The sequence below is a fragment of the Polyodon spathula genome, chromosome 7 (genome assembly GCF_017654505.1).
Source record: "Polyodon spathula isolate WHYD16114869_AA chromosome 7, ASM1765450v1, whole genome shotgun sequence".
Taxonomy (NCBI): domain Eukaryota; kingdom Metazoa; phylum Chordata; class Actinopteri; order Acipenseriformes; family Polyodontidae; genus Polyodon; species Polyodon spathula.
In genome coordinates this window covers 29,000,273-29,016,782 of record NC_054540.1, presented here as the reverse complement: position 1 = coordinate 29,016,782, position 16,510 = coordinate 29,000,273, and positions in this window count along the sequence as shown.

The window sequence follows — 16,510 nt, the reverse complement described above, 5'->3', positions numbered from 1 at the left end:
TTAAAGTGGTTCTCCCTGCCTTAGTGAGGGAACGAGTTATGGTACCAACTAGCTGTGAATCCAGAGTCTCAGACAAGCATTGACTGTCACGATCTAGCGGTGTTGAGTAGGCAGTGGTTTTCCTTACGCCGAGCTGGGGGGCTCCTTTGGTGTTTGCACTCTCTGTCCATTGTGATCAGATACAGCATAAAGGAAACGCAAAGGATCAGGCTCCATTAATCAGTGATAGGGAACTATAAGATTGACTTTGGGAGGCGGGACACAGCTATAACTTAAACTAGTAACATCCCATTACACAGTACAGTGTGTTGATTTTTAGAGATTTGGTTTATTACTTGTATTCTCACTCTGTTGCTCTTACATTGTTGTTTATGATTGAATCAATTTAAGAATAATTGTCATAATCAGGAAGGTTAATGCATAGTTCCTAACCTGTCATTCTCAGTGTTTTCTGCTGGAACGAAGACCTTGCCGTGTTCATTACGGCTGTCAATGTCTGAATTTGATTTAATGATATTGTTGCATTGCTTGTCTAATTAACCCTTTCACTGTTAACTCTGTGAGGTGGAACTTCCCAGTGCTCACCGGGCGTTTTGTACATTTGACATAAAAATGTGCGAGTCCTGTTATGTTACAGGATGTAACAAAATTTTACAACTGAAACAGCTTCCACATGAGCTTTCCCTCACAGTTCTCCAAGTGGACCTAAATTCTAACCTGAAAACCCCATGTCCTTCAGTCCTGGACAAACTGAGATGTGGACAAATGTCTTCCAGGGACTAAACTGATACCGAAAATCTCACTTTAATTTTTCGAAACCAGGCTTCCTGAGGTGAATGTGTATGTTGATACAATATAAAACTAAAATAATGCACAATGTATTATTAGAATGTACTCATTCACATCAGACTTGCTGGAGACACAAGGCAGCTCAGCGGTTAGATTGCTGAGCCACAGTTCAGATCAGAGATTGCTATTATCATCCTACTACTAGTTTAAATGGTATAGTGGGATCATTAACTTATTTTAAGACATTTTAAGTTTTAATTGGTTCAATTAAAACAACAGAACATGGTTGGAATGCAGATTTGATCTGGAAAGGCCAGAATTGCCCATAACTTGTTTATAGCACCAACGATACAAGCAAGATTAGGATATTATGTGTTTGTTTAAGACACACAGGTTTTCCAAAACCTATAATCTAAATTGTTTTCTATCTATTTTGCTATGAGTTAGTTGTATTACGTGTTCATCTTGTGGTGGATAACAACGCCAGCTCAAACAAAGACAGATAAATAAAGTAATGACACCAATGCCTATGTACAGTGTCTATTCAATTATCCTGTCATAGAAACAAAAAGACAATAAAGAAAAGAAAAGGTTATGTCTGGGAAGGTAAGAAAAATGGCACTGGGCAATTTTGCTGTCATTGGTAATGAATTACTAATAAATCCAATAACCAAGACTGAGGAGATGTTCACAGGGATTAAACAAAAGATATCTGAAAGCTGAATCAATATAAGAAAAGTAATTAGGGATCTTTGCTAAAATAGCAGTCTGCACCTTTGTGACACTGAGACGAAACATGGCAGACAAACTATCTGAAGTTGCAGCTTGGAATGTCTTGACCTCCATTCATTTTTCATGTCTCATTAGTATAATTAGCAAGACAGTATTTCATATCTCCTGTAGCTACAGTAATTTCCTCCCTTTTATTACAACACTGGGTTTGTTAACCTTTTGCGGTCCATTTATTCAGCGCTTGTCATGTATCAGGTCCAATTTATTTTTACACACGCTGTTTATTTTACATGCGCTACATGCGCTGTTTAAAATATATGTTTTTTCAGAGTAAAACAGGTTTAAAAGGGACTGCATCGCAAAAGGACACTCAGTACTGCATCTCCAGCCAAGCCCCACCTCTTGATCACTCTATTTATCACCAAACTCCTCTAATGCGATCCAAGTCATTATTTTATTACTATAACATCTCAAAAAACTCTGAAAATGTCGGTGATATTCTTTGAGTGCTGGATGCGGAAGCAGCTATCTTCTTTGTTTGTGTCCGTGTTATCTCTGTGGTGCAGGGGCTATGTGTATTGCTCAGATCCGCCCCTTTTTCCTTCTTCTCTCAGCTCCTATCGGCCATTGAAAGGTTTTCTCGGCTTTTTCCAGAGACCTGTGCTTGACGTCTTTTTGATGATCGGACTGGAAAGGGAAAATTGTAATGTTGGACCTGGTCCGACATAGGACCGCAAAGGGTTAACCAGCTTGTCACATTGTGGCAAAGTGGCTGAGTGGAAACAAGTGCAGGAGTGATGCAGTGTGGTAATTAAACAGTCAGAGCCTTGTAATCCGGGTTGGAAAAATGAATCTTTATTTTATATTCCAGGTCTGGTGACCTAAACGATAATCCCCCAGCAATACACAACAATGTGTACTGCATGGGGTAAACAATAATGGGATTGCAGTCCCAACTAATAAACACGATATTTGACCCGCAATAATACATACACAGTTACCAGTCCTGGGTGTGTGCAGTAGTGCTTGTGGTGGGTGATTTACAGTTTATTTAGTGATAATTGGTGAAGTGCCGTTCCGGCTTAATGCTGGCTCTTGGTGACAGCTCCAGAACTGTGTTAGCTGTAATGTGCAAGACAATTACAAGACAAAACAAACAAAACACTCACAATATTTTTTACTACAGAATGGGGTTGTGAGGCGTGTGAGTAAAAATGGATTTTCCAGACAGTGATTTACATGTAAAAATTAAAATTTTATTTAATATTACACGAAAAAAAGAAATAATAAAGAAGGATGTGAGGGAGGGAGTGCTGGAGTAATCAAAAACAAAGGAACGGAAGCCTCTTAGTCCTCTTCGCGTTCTGCTTAAATCCAAAAATAAAACAAAAAGGAATAAAAACAGAAAAGAGCCAAGTTAGTAAAGCCTCCATTCGTGACACAGTCCAAACTCCCACGTACTTCCCTCCAGCCTTTTTTCCCCCGCCTCTATTCCTTAGGACCAACCCTGAACACAGTAGCACGTTCCCTTTAGTATGCAAACCCCGCCCCGGTAGTCAGTGGATCACCAATCCCAAACTGACAGGTATCCTTAATTTCACTTGACTCCAGTGGCTGGAATTTACATACTCGTACTTCCGCCCCTCACCAAGGTGCCGCCCCTCAAAAAGATGACTTTTGTCATGGTCACAAGACCTAGTTAAGGGAAGTCCCGAGTTGGTTTGATGCCTTCTACTGTTGGGAGGCTGAATTGCAGACCGAAACCCCTTTGACTCATCACAGGGGTCTTTTACAGTACTTAATTTATTTACACAAACTAGTGCAAAGGAACAGATTACAATTCTCTGTCCTCTTTTATGACCCCTTGATGAACATTTGCAACCACCTCTCCAATCTGCGGCTGCCACATCGTTTCCCTTCCGGGTCAATGTGTTATTGCAATGTAGTCACGCACCCTTCCTAGCTGGCTCACTTCCCTTGAGTCCTGGAAAAGAACTGTCAGGCCAGCCCATCCAGGGAACTTTGTTCTTGCTGCTTAGCACCCTCGCTCGTTGGGAGGGAGATTTACAACCAAGAATTATTTTATTTCTGTCACACACACGTAGCTTAAAAGCAAAAGAAATATATCTGGAATATGGCTAAAAAGGGACTTAGCTCTATTTTCGGCAGAAGAGAGTACATTACATATATTAACACTAGAACCGCTCAGATTTCGGACTACATACAACCGCCTCACTCACAAAATGTGCGGCTCCATTTTAAAACGGCTTCAATCGGATACAACTTAACATTTTTACTTATGAACATCATACATAACATTTTCATAGCAGAAACTCTGTATTGTCATTGAAATTTAAACATTTTTCTTATTTCTTTTCAAAAAAGGCACATATACATAAACATGAAAAATTAATACATTTTCACAACAGACACAGACATCAAAAGTTCTGTTTTTATTGCATTTAGCAACCTGGCATTGTCTTTTCTTCCATCTGCCAGTGGGCGCACTGCTGGCTAAAGATTGAGGGGGATTTGCCAGCCAGCTTTCGTGTCTTTTATCAAAATGTTTCTACCGTAGCTCTAGGGCTAGCTCCAAAATGAAGTCCTTCCGAATGATTGTATTGCTGGTGCAGTCCTTGTACAAAACCAAAGTGTTGATGGCTGCCAAGTCCAAAACATTATAAAAAACAGCCACAGGCCACCTGCGAGTACCACCTTTGACAGAATACAGCCATGCCACGTGATCCACTATATTCACACCGTACTTCGTTGCGTTGTAAAATGCAACAGTCTTTAGCTTTTATTTATCATCAGTCTAGATGGCTACTGATTTTGCCTGAGGAGTGTAATGCAGTGCAGGGGGGCTGGCACAGCTTGAGCTGTTTTTGGTAACTCTATTCAGAGGACAAGCTATATCACACTGTATTGTGATTCTATGTGTATATTTTGTGACAACCTCTAATAAAATTAATAATAATAATAATAATAATAATAATAATAATAATAATAATAATAATAATAATAATAATAAATGATGAGTAGAATGACTTTCATTAGTGTTTCAGCACGCGACAGGAGTATATAATACATTCTTTCACAATGACTTTGATTTTATTACAAAGCCCAGACTAAATTGTCAGCCATATTGTATTGAGTTCAATATGCCACATAAAATGTGGGTCTGGCGATTGCAGACGCAAGTGCTTATAACTTATTAATTTTTACGATTCTGCAGCTGAAACACTGTATGGGTATTTAATTAAAAAATTTAGCAACACTTAAGAACGGACATGCACGAGATATTCACTTACGCGGAGATATTTAAATTTGAATTGCAAAAGCCATTCAAAAAGCGGCTATGGCGGTGCTAGTGTTAAATGATATTGAATTGTAGAAGATATTCCATATTTAATACAGTTATCATAGTATTTTTTCAATACTGGAGACTGCAGATCCAATAAAATATTTAAGAATAAGTTAGATAACAACAACGAATCATGCAAAGCTGCCCATATTATTTTATGTTTAGGGCTTTTTTTAACCGGTAAAACCTGATAAAACACCCCCAATACAAAATAAATTTAAACAGTGGATAGCCAACAAACACCTAAAAACATGGTTTAATCAATTCACGTTGACTTTACCCTTTTTCTATTAAAAAATAAAACCTACTACAAAAATAATAATAAATACATTTTCCAGTGCTGCTGGGCAATGTCCCGTCATTCTGACTTGGATCTATCATTGATTAATTCTAAATGCTTTTAACCCACCCCCAACTACTGAGTGACAGCACATTCCTACATTTCTATTGGAGAGCCTGTTTGTGGTATTTAAAACGAGATTACAATCAGGATGGAGGCTTGTTATGAGTATTTAAAGCTGTATTACAGTTAAGATATGGAGGATTTAAAACAGAATTGTGGCGAAACGTACAAAAATGCCAATACACAAAAAAACAGAAGCCCTGGTTATGTTCAATGTTTTGTTAAGTATCACAGAGGCAAATAGAGAGATAGAGAGAGGCAAAAACACTATATGTACACAAATCCCTATTGAAGTCTGTTTTAGGTTTGTATTCTGATTTGTTTCATACTTTTTTTTTTTTTTTTTTTTTTTTTACTGTATTAAATATATTTTTGCATTTTTCCAATAGCTCAACATAGGTTGAATTAAAGAGATATTGTTTCCCACTACTGACCAGAGAAAGTTTTATTTCTTACATTTGTCCAAATTGGAAACTGTACACTCCATATGAAAATGTGAAATGCACCTCTGTTCTCCAGCCCCTCAGTCAATAAGAAGACGTTTGTGCTTATTAAAACTGTATTACGCTTTCCATAATGTCAGACAATTTATATGCATTCCAGTAGAATTGTATTGGAATTATATAAATAACACCTGAATTTGTTTTCTAATATAATTATTTTCTAATTAATGTTTTAGTTATATATGCATAATTCACAATATGGTTAATATGCAATCAATTAGAAATCAAATACATTTGCAGCCTTTATTTTACAGTAACTAGCTGTGAGGTTGCAGGAAGAGGACCAGAGATTTAAAATGTACAAATGTTTTTTTTATGAAACCAGAAACAAAAATAAATAAAACAAAAGTGGTAAAACAATTCAAACTATTTGCAAATATTAAATATATAATTGTTATTTGTATCATAGTAAACCAGTGCTATGAGGACAAAACTCGTGGGACTATTTTGGAATTGTTGAAACTGGCCAACAAGAGAAAAATCCAAAGACTTACTGTAAAGCATGTAAAAATGTTGTGTCAAATACTAGTGGTAACATCTCTAAACCCCCTTTCATAATGGTGCTCCTACAGGGCTTCCAATCCCGCGTAGTGTGAAATCATGTACCCTGCTCGACCCTAACTCTACAAAATGCATGATAGGCGTTCATAAGCAGACGAAGTAACAAACAATCTTCCTGAAGGTTTCACTTCCGCAAGGAACTTGTGAGCCATTTCTGATTTAGCCACATATCTGAGGCCGTATTGGGCTGACAATTCAATCCAAACATGTACGCCATCTTGAAAGCTTGAACAGATGAAAGGATGGTCATGTGACTGTTGCTGCTTTCAGGACATTGCGTATGTGCATTGTGTACTTGCTTCTTTCATCCAGGTCGACCCTGCTTCAAAAAGAAGTGTGAAACGGCTTAGTGTGTGAAGCTACTGTGCCAAACATGCATAGAACAGATTATTCACACGTACATGTCATTTCATTTGTGCAGAAAATTCAAGTAGCTAGGTTTTTTTTTTTTTTAAAACCTGCTGACAAAACAAGCCTGTTGTACTAGTTCACATTTTAATAATGCTTAAATATGCTTTTAGGTACCACCCGGTACATTCTTCAAGGAAACATAATCCCTGCTAAATACAGTGACTTGCAAGACAGAGTGTGACAAACAGAGTGAGCTACTGAGAATCGAGATCCTTCTTTCCAATAAAGCGTTCAGTATCTATATTTTTATGAGAAGAAGTATAACTGAGTTTGACTCCTAATAGTAGGCAATTTTCTATTTTTCTTTCTTAATTCAACATTACTCACTGAAAATAGTGTCTTTAGTCTTGTAGTCCATTTAATGTCTAGACATGTACTATTGTACTGCTTTTGGAAGTTACAAGAATAAAATTCAGTGGAATATTTTTTTCTTCTTTGAAATTCCATGTTCTATTGTTATGCTGACATTAAATAACTGTTCCTTTCTTTAAAAATATCTAAAAGAAGAAACATATCAGTTAAAGTCCAGATGTTCATTTATCGTGATACTGTGTTTAGCTTGTATCATGATGTGAAAAATCTTGTATCGCTGCAACCCTAAACCTTACAAATATAGTTGCCCAAAACATCTGTAAATGCTAGCCTTCTTTAAATCAATGTCTATTAACGATACCACCTGAATCTCAACATATCTGCTATTGAACCGGCAGGGCCTGTTTCTCCTTCAGCCAACCCTGCTGGTCATGAGCCTCAAATGCAGGAGGACACCTGCAGGGCTGGTCTTTGTTCTCCAGAGGCTGAGTTCCTGGGTGTAAAAGAAGAACCTTTAGAGTTGTCCTGAGCTGTGTTGGTGATAGCTGCGCTGAGAGGAAAAATAGTTGGACATTTCAAATTGGGGAGAAAATCAGGTGTAAAATAATTGGGCATACTAAATTTAAATAAATAAATAAATAAAAACAGCTGATGAAAAAGTAAATAAATATATGGAAATACCAATGAGTGGGTCAGAATAAAGAGGCTAAATCAATGGTGGGACTAGAATAAAGGTATCAGAAAGCAATAGAGGAAAGTGAAAAAATACACTTGAATTTTTAAATTTCAGTTGTCACCTTTGACAGAAGCATCTCACCTGAGAACTATACTTGCAACCTCAAAGAAGGTGAATCCTTCAAATTTAGCTTGTGACATTTAGGTGAGAAAGTGGGGGAAGTGACTGTGCTGTACCTGCTGTGTTGATACACCGAGGAATTATTTCTCAATAGCTGTCAATCTGACACCTTCCACGAGAAATACATTCACAGAAGATTAAAAAAGAGAAAGCTAATTATCATTTTCTGTATTGCAGTTGCTTGGTTAGGCATGAGAATGACATTATCCATTTAATTGCCTGTCAAGATAACAATGGACCTTTTTAAATGTTAGTGCAGTGACATATACATTCATTAAAATGATACCTATTATAATTCTAACTACATATTTCAGACACTGCCTTATACGTTCAAACAAGTCCATTTCTATGTAGAAAATAGGTCTAATTCATATTTCGTTAAGCTTCTTATGGTTTTCAGATTTTATTTTTCCCCAATAATTTCTGCTCTGAATTGTAAAAATGAGAACAGCGAGAACACAGTCATGCATGGTTTTATATAGAAAAACAAATTACATTGCTTTGCTTTGATGGTTACAAAAGGTTGTAATAACATTGTGTGCAGTATTCAACTGAAGAGCTCCATTACATAATTAGGTACCTGGTTTAATTCCAACCATCTTTAACAATAATTGTTGTTCTGTTTTTATATACTGGGTTAAATGCACCCTATCCCAATTTTTCTGAGATGAGTGCTGGGATGAACATCTATTTTCATGTTCAGATATCTGTTCAAGACTCAGATAAGTATTTCAGTATTTGTTCATTTGCGAAACGTTATCAAAGCCATGTGACAGAAGGACAATGATTCTTGCTTACTGTTTGTTTCGCCGTCAGGCACTTGACAAAGGCAAATAAAAACAAGCCTTTGCACCTGGATTACAATAGTCTGTCTGTTCTTTGATCACTTGCACCTGCACACTATTAACCACTTTGCCACAAGCCATTATATGTAACATGTATTAATGTGGAAAAATATCCCAGAAGTACAAATATGATGGGATAGCCTTACTTTACTATAGTGAATTAACTGCAAAACAAAGGACGCTGTACAGTAGTTGCGTTAATTTTTTTTGTTCATATTTCAGGTAACAGTACATAAAGCAAGCAACATGTTTTGTATAAGCCATTGTCCATTGGCCATTGTCATGTCTTCACAATAAACAAAGAGGTCATAGACACATTTTCGTAAAGTAGTAATGTTACATTTTAACTTGAATAAATACTTCAGATAAAAGGGGACACTGTACAATGACAAATATTTACTCACCATAACTTGTCTTTTATTATATTCCACATAACAGATGCCATGATTGCAACATAAACAAGAAAACTAAACATTCATCACTATACCAGATGTTTCTTTTGCAAGTTGGGCCAGTGTCATATCGCTGATCTCTGTCATATGGCACACAAAAACAATGCCTGATTGACTTGCTTTGGAAATTGATATACAGCTATGACCAAAAGCTTTGCATCAACCTATCGAATTAATACATTTTGCTTCATATAAAGACAAATAAAACCTGCTGAAGAGTGTTATGTTAACATATTGAATTACATACCACTTTGTAGTTTTCCATATACTTAAAGAAAATCTGACAAATTTAAATGTGATATTTCTAAATCTAACATGAAATACTGTATTACTATTATGGCTTCCATTAGACTGTTGCGATATCATATTGTAGTTTCTCTGATTACATGATAAAGACATTATGTTCATATAGTTTTAGTCTTAAATCCTATTTGTAGGTTATGCAAATCCTTTGGCCATAGCTCAATATAATACGTATATCGATATATACATATATATATATATATATATATATATAAATATATATATATATATATATATATATATAACAAAAATAAACAACAACATAAACACTTAGCCCCTTAATAGCAGTGACTATTCCCTTGTCAGGAACCTACAGTAGCTAATACACAGGACAGCTAGGCTGTTTACCTGTTATAAAACAAAACACACAGTTTAAGGCAATTGTGCACGGTCGCACACAGTGCCTTTCAGTTCACGACTCGGCAGCAGCGTACACCTCTTGCTTCCTTCTACTCAACCGTCCTGAAGAGACTGGCTGTCTCTCTTTTAAACCCTGGACCTGGCTCTAATTTACAATAAGAACCAGGTCCAGGTGAGAATTAACATAATAAAATAATAAATATGCTTTTTAGGCAGGGAGGATATTAACCCTCTCCCTGCTCACACATCCTCCCCCATGTCTTTAAGACACTGGCTATTTAACATCCACTTCCCTCTACCTTTAAAAGACCACCCATCCCCAAGTCAGATTTCTTTAATCTTCGCCCTTCTCCACGGGCAGGCTTGAGGGTGAGTCTGTCCCTCCAGCGCTTCCAAGGATGGACCAAGAACTAGCGATGAGGGACTCCACCATGGTGGCAGGGGCGACTGATGCACTGACCGGAGGCCTGGCGGTTTGTGCAGCAGGCAGAGGTCTGTGGATGGGTACTGGCATAGTCACCTCTGAACTGCCAGAGGGAGCCCAATTATCATCTGCGTCGCAGGGGGAGTGCAGTGGGGAAACTATGCGAGGAACTGTAGCTGGTGGATCACACTCCTAGACTCCAGGTCAAGTGACGAGCAGTCCGGAACCTTAGGCAGGGTGTCCCAGAGCACGGGGCAAGGGTCCCCACTTTCTGGCGCCCGTGGAGGTTTGAGTGGTGGTAGATGTGCACTCTTCACCTCGTACCCCTTGATTGTAGCCCGTGGCTCCAGAGATGGCAACGGCAGGGCTTCCCCTTCTGGGACTGGAAATAGTGGGATTTCTCATTCTTGAGCTGGCGACAGCTCCCACTTTTGGAACAACAGTTCCAGCTCGGTCGGCTCTCGCTCCAGTAGCCCTAGCTTCTGCCTCCACTTCCTATTCTACTCCACTTGAGCAGCGTTTTTTTTTTTTTGTTGATCATGGGGATCAACTCTTTTAATTCTGTATCTTTTTTCTGGTTCTTAATTCTAAGCTTAACACGACAGTAATATTTAGTCAGAAGAAGGCAACACTCCTTTGGTTCATATATTGAAGGTCGTCCCATATTTCATCTATAAGACGAATGAGGTTCTGTCTTGTTAATCACTGATAGAGCTCAAGATCAAACATATCTAATGGATTAAGTCTGTCCCATATGATTCTTTCTCAACACATGCACAGAGGTATTATAAGTCAGGGGTTTTAAACTTTTTTTTGAAACTGTACCCATTCTATAAGGAGTTTTCAGCTAAAGTCCCTTTACAATTTCCGCTCACTGAATGGTACCACAGTTTCAGTAAAAGGCAGAATAATCTGATTAACACATTTATTTTTTCTCCTGTTTATTTAATGCATAATTTTACACAGCAGTCTGGGACTGACAAATTGCTGAGACAGAAAATGATAGGTTGCAAATGCAACCCGGTTCCCTGAAAGAGAAAATAACCATCAAGTATGGGATATTGCCCCTAGGCGGTAGGATTTAGCTGAGCTTATGTCAAAGCTGCCGATAGCCTGGTGCATGCACTGACATCGAAGCCTGCCCCCTCGTTGGCTTAGAATACCCAGTGCACGCAGAATCACGTTCTCCTTTGCTTCAGGCCGCGAAGGCTCCCAAAGCGACCTTGCGACTTGATAGTTATTTTCTCTATCAGGGAACCGGGGTTGCATCCGCAACCTATTGTGCCCTTTCAATTCGAGAATAACCATCAAGTATAGGAAAAGTGTATCCAAGCTGTCGCGAGGGAGAAAGCGCGGCAGCAGAACAGTCATAACTCAACTGCATAGGCGTCCATCTACACATGTGCGGAGCAGTGCCTCAGTGTCTATGCTCCAAATGACACCTGTCCGAAGGTAGAATTGTCACCACCAAAAATACTAGTCGCTCTACATGTTCGTATTATGTGGCATGAGAGAGTCTAACACAGATGTTCCGAATGATGGAGCAGAGGAACCCAGAACATTCAATCTGTAGAACCTCGTAAATGTATGCAGTGTAGCCCAACTGGCTGCAGTGCAAATCTCAGACATGGGCACACCTCTGAAGAGGGCCCAGGAAGTCACCATCCCCCTAGTGGAATGCGCCTTCAACTGGCCTGGCGGCAGAAGGTCTGCAGATTCATATGCTAACTTAATAGAATCCTCTATCCAATGGGAAAAACGTTGCTTTGATAACGCCTGCCCCAAGGTCTTAGAACCATGACACACAAACAACTGTTGTGTCTGCCTCATGCCTCATGTATGGTCAGTATAACACCGTAATGCCTGTACTGGGCAGAGCGTGTGTAACCGTTCTTCCTCTAGGGAAGAGAAAGGGAGAGGATGGAATCAACTCCACTGACTGGTTCACATTGGCCGGAGATATAACCTTCGGCAAGAAAGCCAGATTAGGACACATGGAGACCCTAGACCCATCTCCTGCGAAGGGAGTACAAGAGGGATGCACTGACAGTGCGTGTAACTCACTCACTCATTTAGATGAAACCACAGCTAGTACAAATGCGGTTTTTACAGACAGGAGCTTCAACTCCACATTGTGGAGAGGCTCAAGTGGGGTCTTGGTAAGGGCTTCCAGCACCACATCAAGGCTCCACGATGGTAAGCTGGTCCGTTTTGGAGGTCGCAAGCGCCTTGGTTCCCTCAGGAACTGAGATGCCAAAAAATGGCATCCTGGTGATAACCTGTCAATGAGTACATGGCAAGCTGATATGGCGGCTAAATATACCTTCAGTGTAGAGGGAGATTTCCCTTCATCTAAAAGCTTCTGAAGGAACTGTAGTATTACTGCCATCTGGCACGATATTGGGTCATAGCCCCCAGCCAGACACCAATCTTGAAACAATTGCAACTTGTACGTATACTGTGACCTAGTAGAGGGCGCTCTCGCACTCTGAATAGTCGAAATAACTGCTGTCGACAGTCCTGAGGCTGACAGGTGTTCCCGTTCAGGGGCCAAACCCATAGTTGCATCAGCTCGGGGCTCATATGCCACAGCCCCCCCTGGGCTTGGGATAAGAGTTCCGCCCGCAGACGGACTTCCCTCGGGTGACCATGCAAAAGCTGCATCAGGTTCGAAAACAATATTCTCTGAGGCTACCAAGGGGCGACCAGAATCACTGTTGCTCGCTCTACCCTGACCTTCTCCAAGAAAGCAGGGCGCATCAGAAGGCATACAGGAGCCCTGGCAGCCACTCATGGGCCAGTGCGTCGACCACTAGGGGGCTGTCGAGGTCCTTCACCGAAAACCACAGCAGGCAGTGCATGGATGCTCGCGACACAAAGAGATCCATTTGCGCTCAGCCAAACCATTCCCAAAGCGTGCTATCACTTGAGGGTGAAGGCGCCATTTGCCCACAAGGGACCTCCTCTGGAGAGGAGATCTGCTGTGTGATTGACTTGGCCCAGTAAATAGACTGCCTGGAGGGAGGTTAGACGAGGTTGTGCTCACAGCAATAACCGTACTACCATATGGTGAAGCCCCTGGGACAGCAACCCGCCTTGGCGGTTGATATACGCCACAACCGTAGTGTTGTCCGACAGCATTAACACGTGCTTTCCTCGAAGCACCAGCAAGAAATGCCACAGGGCAAGGTCCACCACTTTGAGCTCCAGAGCATTGATGTGAGCTGACCTCCAAGGGCCTGCCCACACTCTGCGGGTCCCTCTCCCATTCCAGACCACTCCCCAACCTTCGTTGGAGGCGTCTGTGGTGATCACTTCCCTGCGGAAGATGGGACCCAAGAGCACACCCTGACGAATATTGGATGGAACCTTCCACAAACTCAAGGCTCTCCAGCACATGTGGGAAACCTCCAACTAACAGTGTTTGTCTCACTACGGATGAAGCCGGAAGGCATTGAACCAGGCCTGAAGAGGTATCTGGTGTAGTAAGCCCAGTGGGAGGGCTTGAGAGGTGGCAGCCATCAACCCTAGCATGTGCTGGCATAATGTCATGCTCACTGTTCTTCTCAACCTAAAAAGGGAGAGACACTGCTCTATTGAGGCAACTCTTTGCGACAATAAGGTCGCTTCCATGGACAATGAGTCCAGATGCAGACCCAGAAACTCGGTCTGTTGGCTCGGCACAAGACAACTCTTGTCTGACTTCACCTTCAGACCCAGGTGCTGGATATGGTCTGTGACCCACACTGTGTGCTCCACCAACTGCTCCCTTGACTGCGCACAGACGAGCCAGTTGACCAGATAGTTCAGCAGTCGGACGCCCTGTACCCGTGAAGGGGCTAGAATGGCGTCCATACACTTACAAAAGGTTTGAGGAGCGAGTGACAGGCCGAATGGAAGGACACAAAACTCGTATGCCTTGCTCTGAAAGGCGAAACGCAGGTACTTCCTGTGACCAGGACAGATGGGGACATGAAAGTAAGCATCATTCAAGTCCACGGTGGCAAACCAGTCGCTGTACCAGACAGACTGGATGATGTTTTGGTGTGTGAGTATCCTGAACCATAACACCCGAAGGTATTTGTTTTCCAACCTAAGATACAAGAAAGCTGTCCTTCTTGGGCACCAGGAAGTACTTTGAGTAAAACCCTTGCTCTGTCGAAGCAGGGTGTACTGGCTGGATAGTGTGCTTGCTCAGCAAAGTTTGAATTTCCATACCCAGGGCTGAAGACTGGTTGACGTCCTTCACTGCGGTCACAACCACTCCCCGGGAGGGGGGGTGGGGTGGGGGGTTTTAACTGAAACTGAAGGCTGTAACCGATAGCTAATGTTTTGTGTACCCAGATGTCGTCGGTGCATAGTTGCCAGAATTGGAGCTGTGGAGGGGTGTAGGGGTGCTTTGAAGGCTGCCTGGATGTCTCAGGGCTTTTTGACCTGTGGCTAGTCCTGAGAGGTCTGCACGGGGCCAAAAGGACGAGGTCTACCGCCTCCTTTAGAACGCCAACCTCGCTGCTGCGGTCTGGTGAAAACAGGCTGACTGCGCATTGCAGTATTGTCAGGTGAGGGCTTTCTACCTCTTGGGCAAGCCGTCTGGTGTGGTGGTGTCCTACGCCACTGCTGCTGCTGTTGTGTGCGTTTTGGCTGAAAACCCCGATTCGGCCACATTTACGCCATTTGCTTAGAAGCCTCCCGGGCCTTAGCAGATCGTTGGAGCATGTCCTCCACCGCTTGGCCAAATGTGTGCCCCGGTGTAATAGGGGCATCTAACAGGGGAACCTTGTCAGGCTCTTGAACTCTCGTTTGCGATAGCCAGAGCTGCCTTCTAGCCACCACCAACGAAGCTATGCTCCATCCCTGCACCCTAACTTTCAACTGGGCCAGTTTGAACAATAATTGGGCAACTAAACCTAACTTAGTTTGAAGGAACGTTGAGGGTCGTTCTGGGAGGTCCTTAATAATCACCGCCTGATACACAGTTAACAGGCTGGCCACATTAGATCATCCCAGGTGATGAGCTGCTCACTCAACTATCGACGACAAAGGGTTATCTGTCTCCATCACCTCTAATGCAGGCTCCTGCTCAGAGTGCTACGAGACCGACTGACTGTGTCCAACTCTTCTTCATAGAGGAGAGGTTTCATGTCTGATGCATCCCTAGAGATCGCATCCAGATCCCAAGATGCTAAGGGTGGGTCTTGCTTTTGTACAGGTGGAGCCGACAGAGTCTGTGGAGGAACCGCCAGTTGTGAGACAAGTGACGCAACTAGTTCATCCCTGGGTTGAGGTGCGATATTTGGCACCAAAGACATGAGCAGAGACTGCTGGCCCATCATGACATCCATGAATTTAGACATCTTGGACGTGAGCTCCAACACAAACGATCTGTCCATATGGCGCCTGTCCCTACGAGGAGATCGAGATCGATCCCTTCGATGAGGTGACCCAGAGTGAGATCTAGGCCAATCTGTTTTGTGAATGATAACATTCCCTGCTAGAGGGAGAGTAGCCCCGTGGCTGTGAAGATGGGCTGGGGAGATGTTCCCGAGCATGCCTGGTGTCTGGAGATCTCTGGCTAGTGTTTAGCTGGGAAGACAGGCTGCGTGACAGCTGCAGTCTGAGTGGAGGCGTTTCCAACCCCGAAGGTGGGGCGGACTCGGAGTGAGAAGCCTGCAACAAGGGAGAATGACTTCCAACTGCCTTCTTTGCCCTGTGGCGGAGAGTGCGCGGTTGAAATTTAGTGCACAGCTGGCAGAATGTTTTGTCTGCCAAGGCAGACGCAGCATGCTCTGGCTCCAGGCAAGCCACACAGTCCTCATGTGGGTCCAATGCTGGCAACTTAGAGTTGCAAGTCAGGTATTTATGGAACCCGGACCTCATGCAATGAGAGCGAAGCACCGGGTACGTTCAAGAACCAATGTACCTGTAATAAGCATTGAAACAAGTGTCCAAGCACGTGCACTGAACATGAAGCACTACGCCGAACTAAGGAGCGTGCACTGAGGTGCGTGCACCTCATGTCAAGCATGTGCACCAAGCATCGAGGCGCGTGCACCGAGCGTCAAAGCGATGCGTCGAGCGTCAAGCGTGTGCAACGAGCACCGAGGCGCGTGCACCAAGCGCCGAAGGTGCACAGAGCACCGAGGCATGTGCACCGAGCGTCGAAGCGCCAAGTATCTGGGTGCCAGAGTTCAAGCA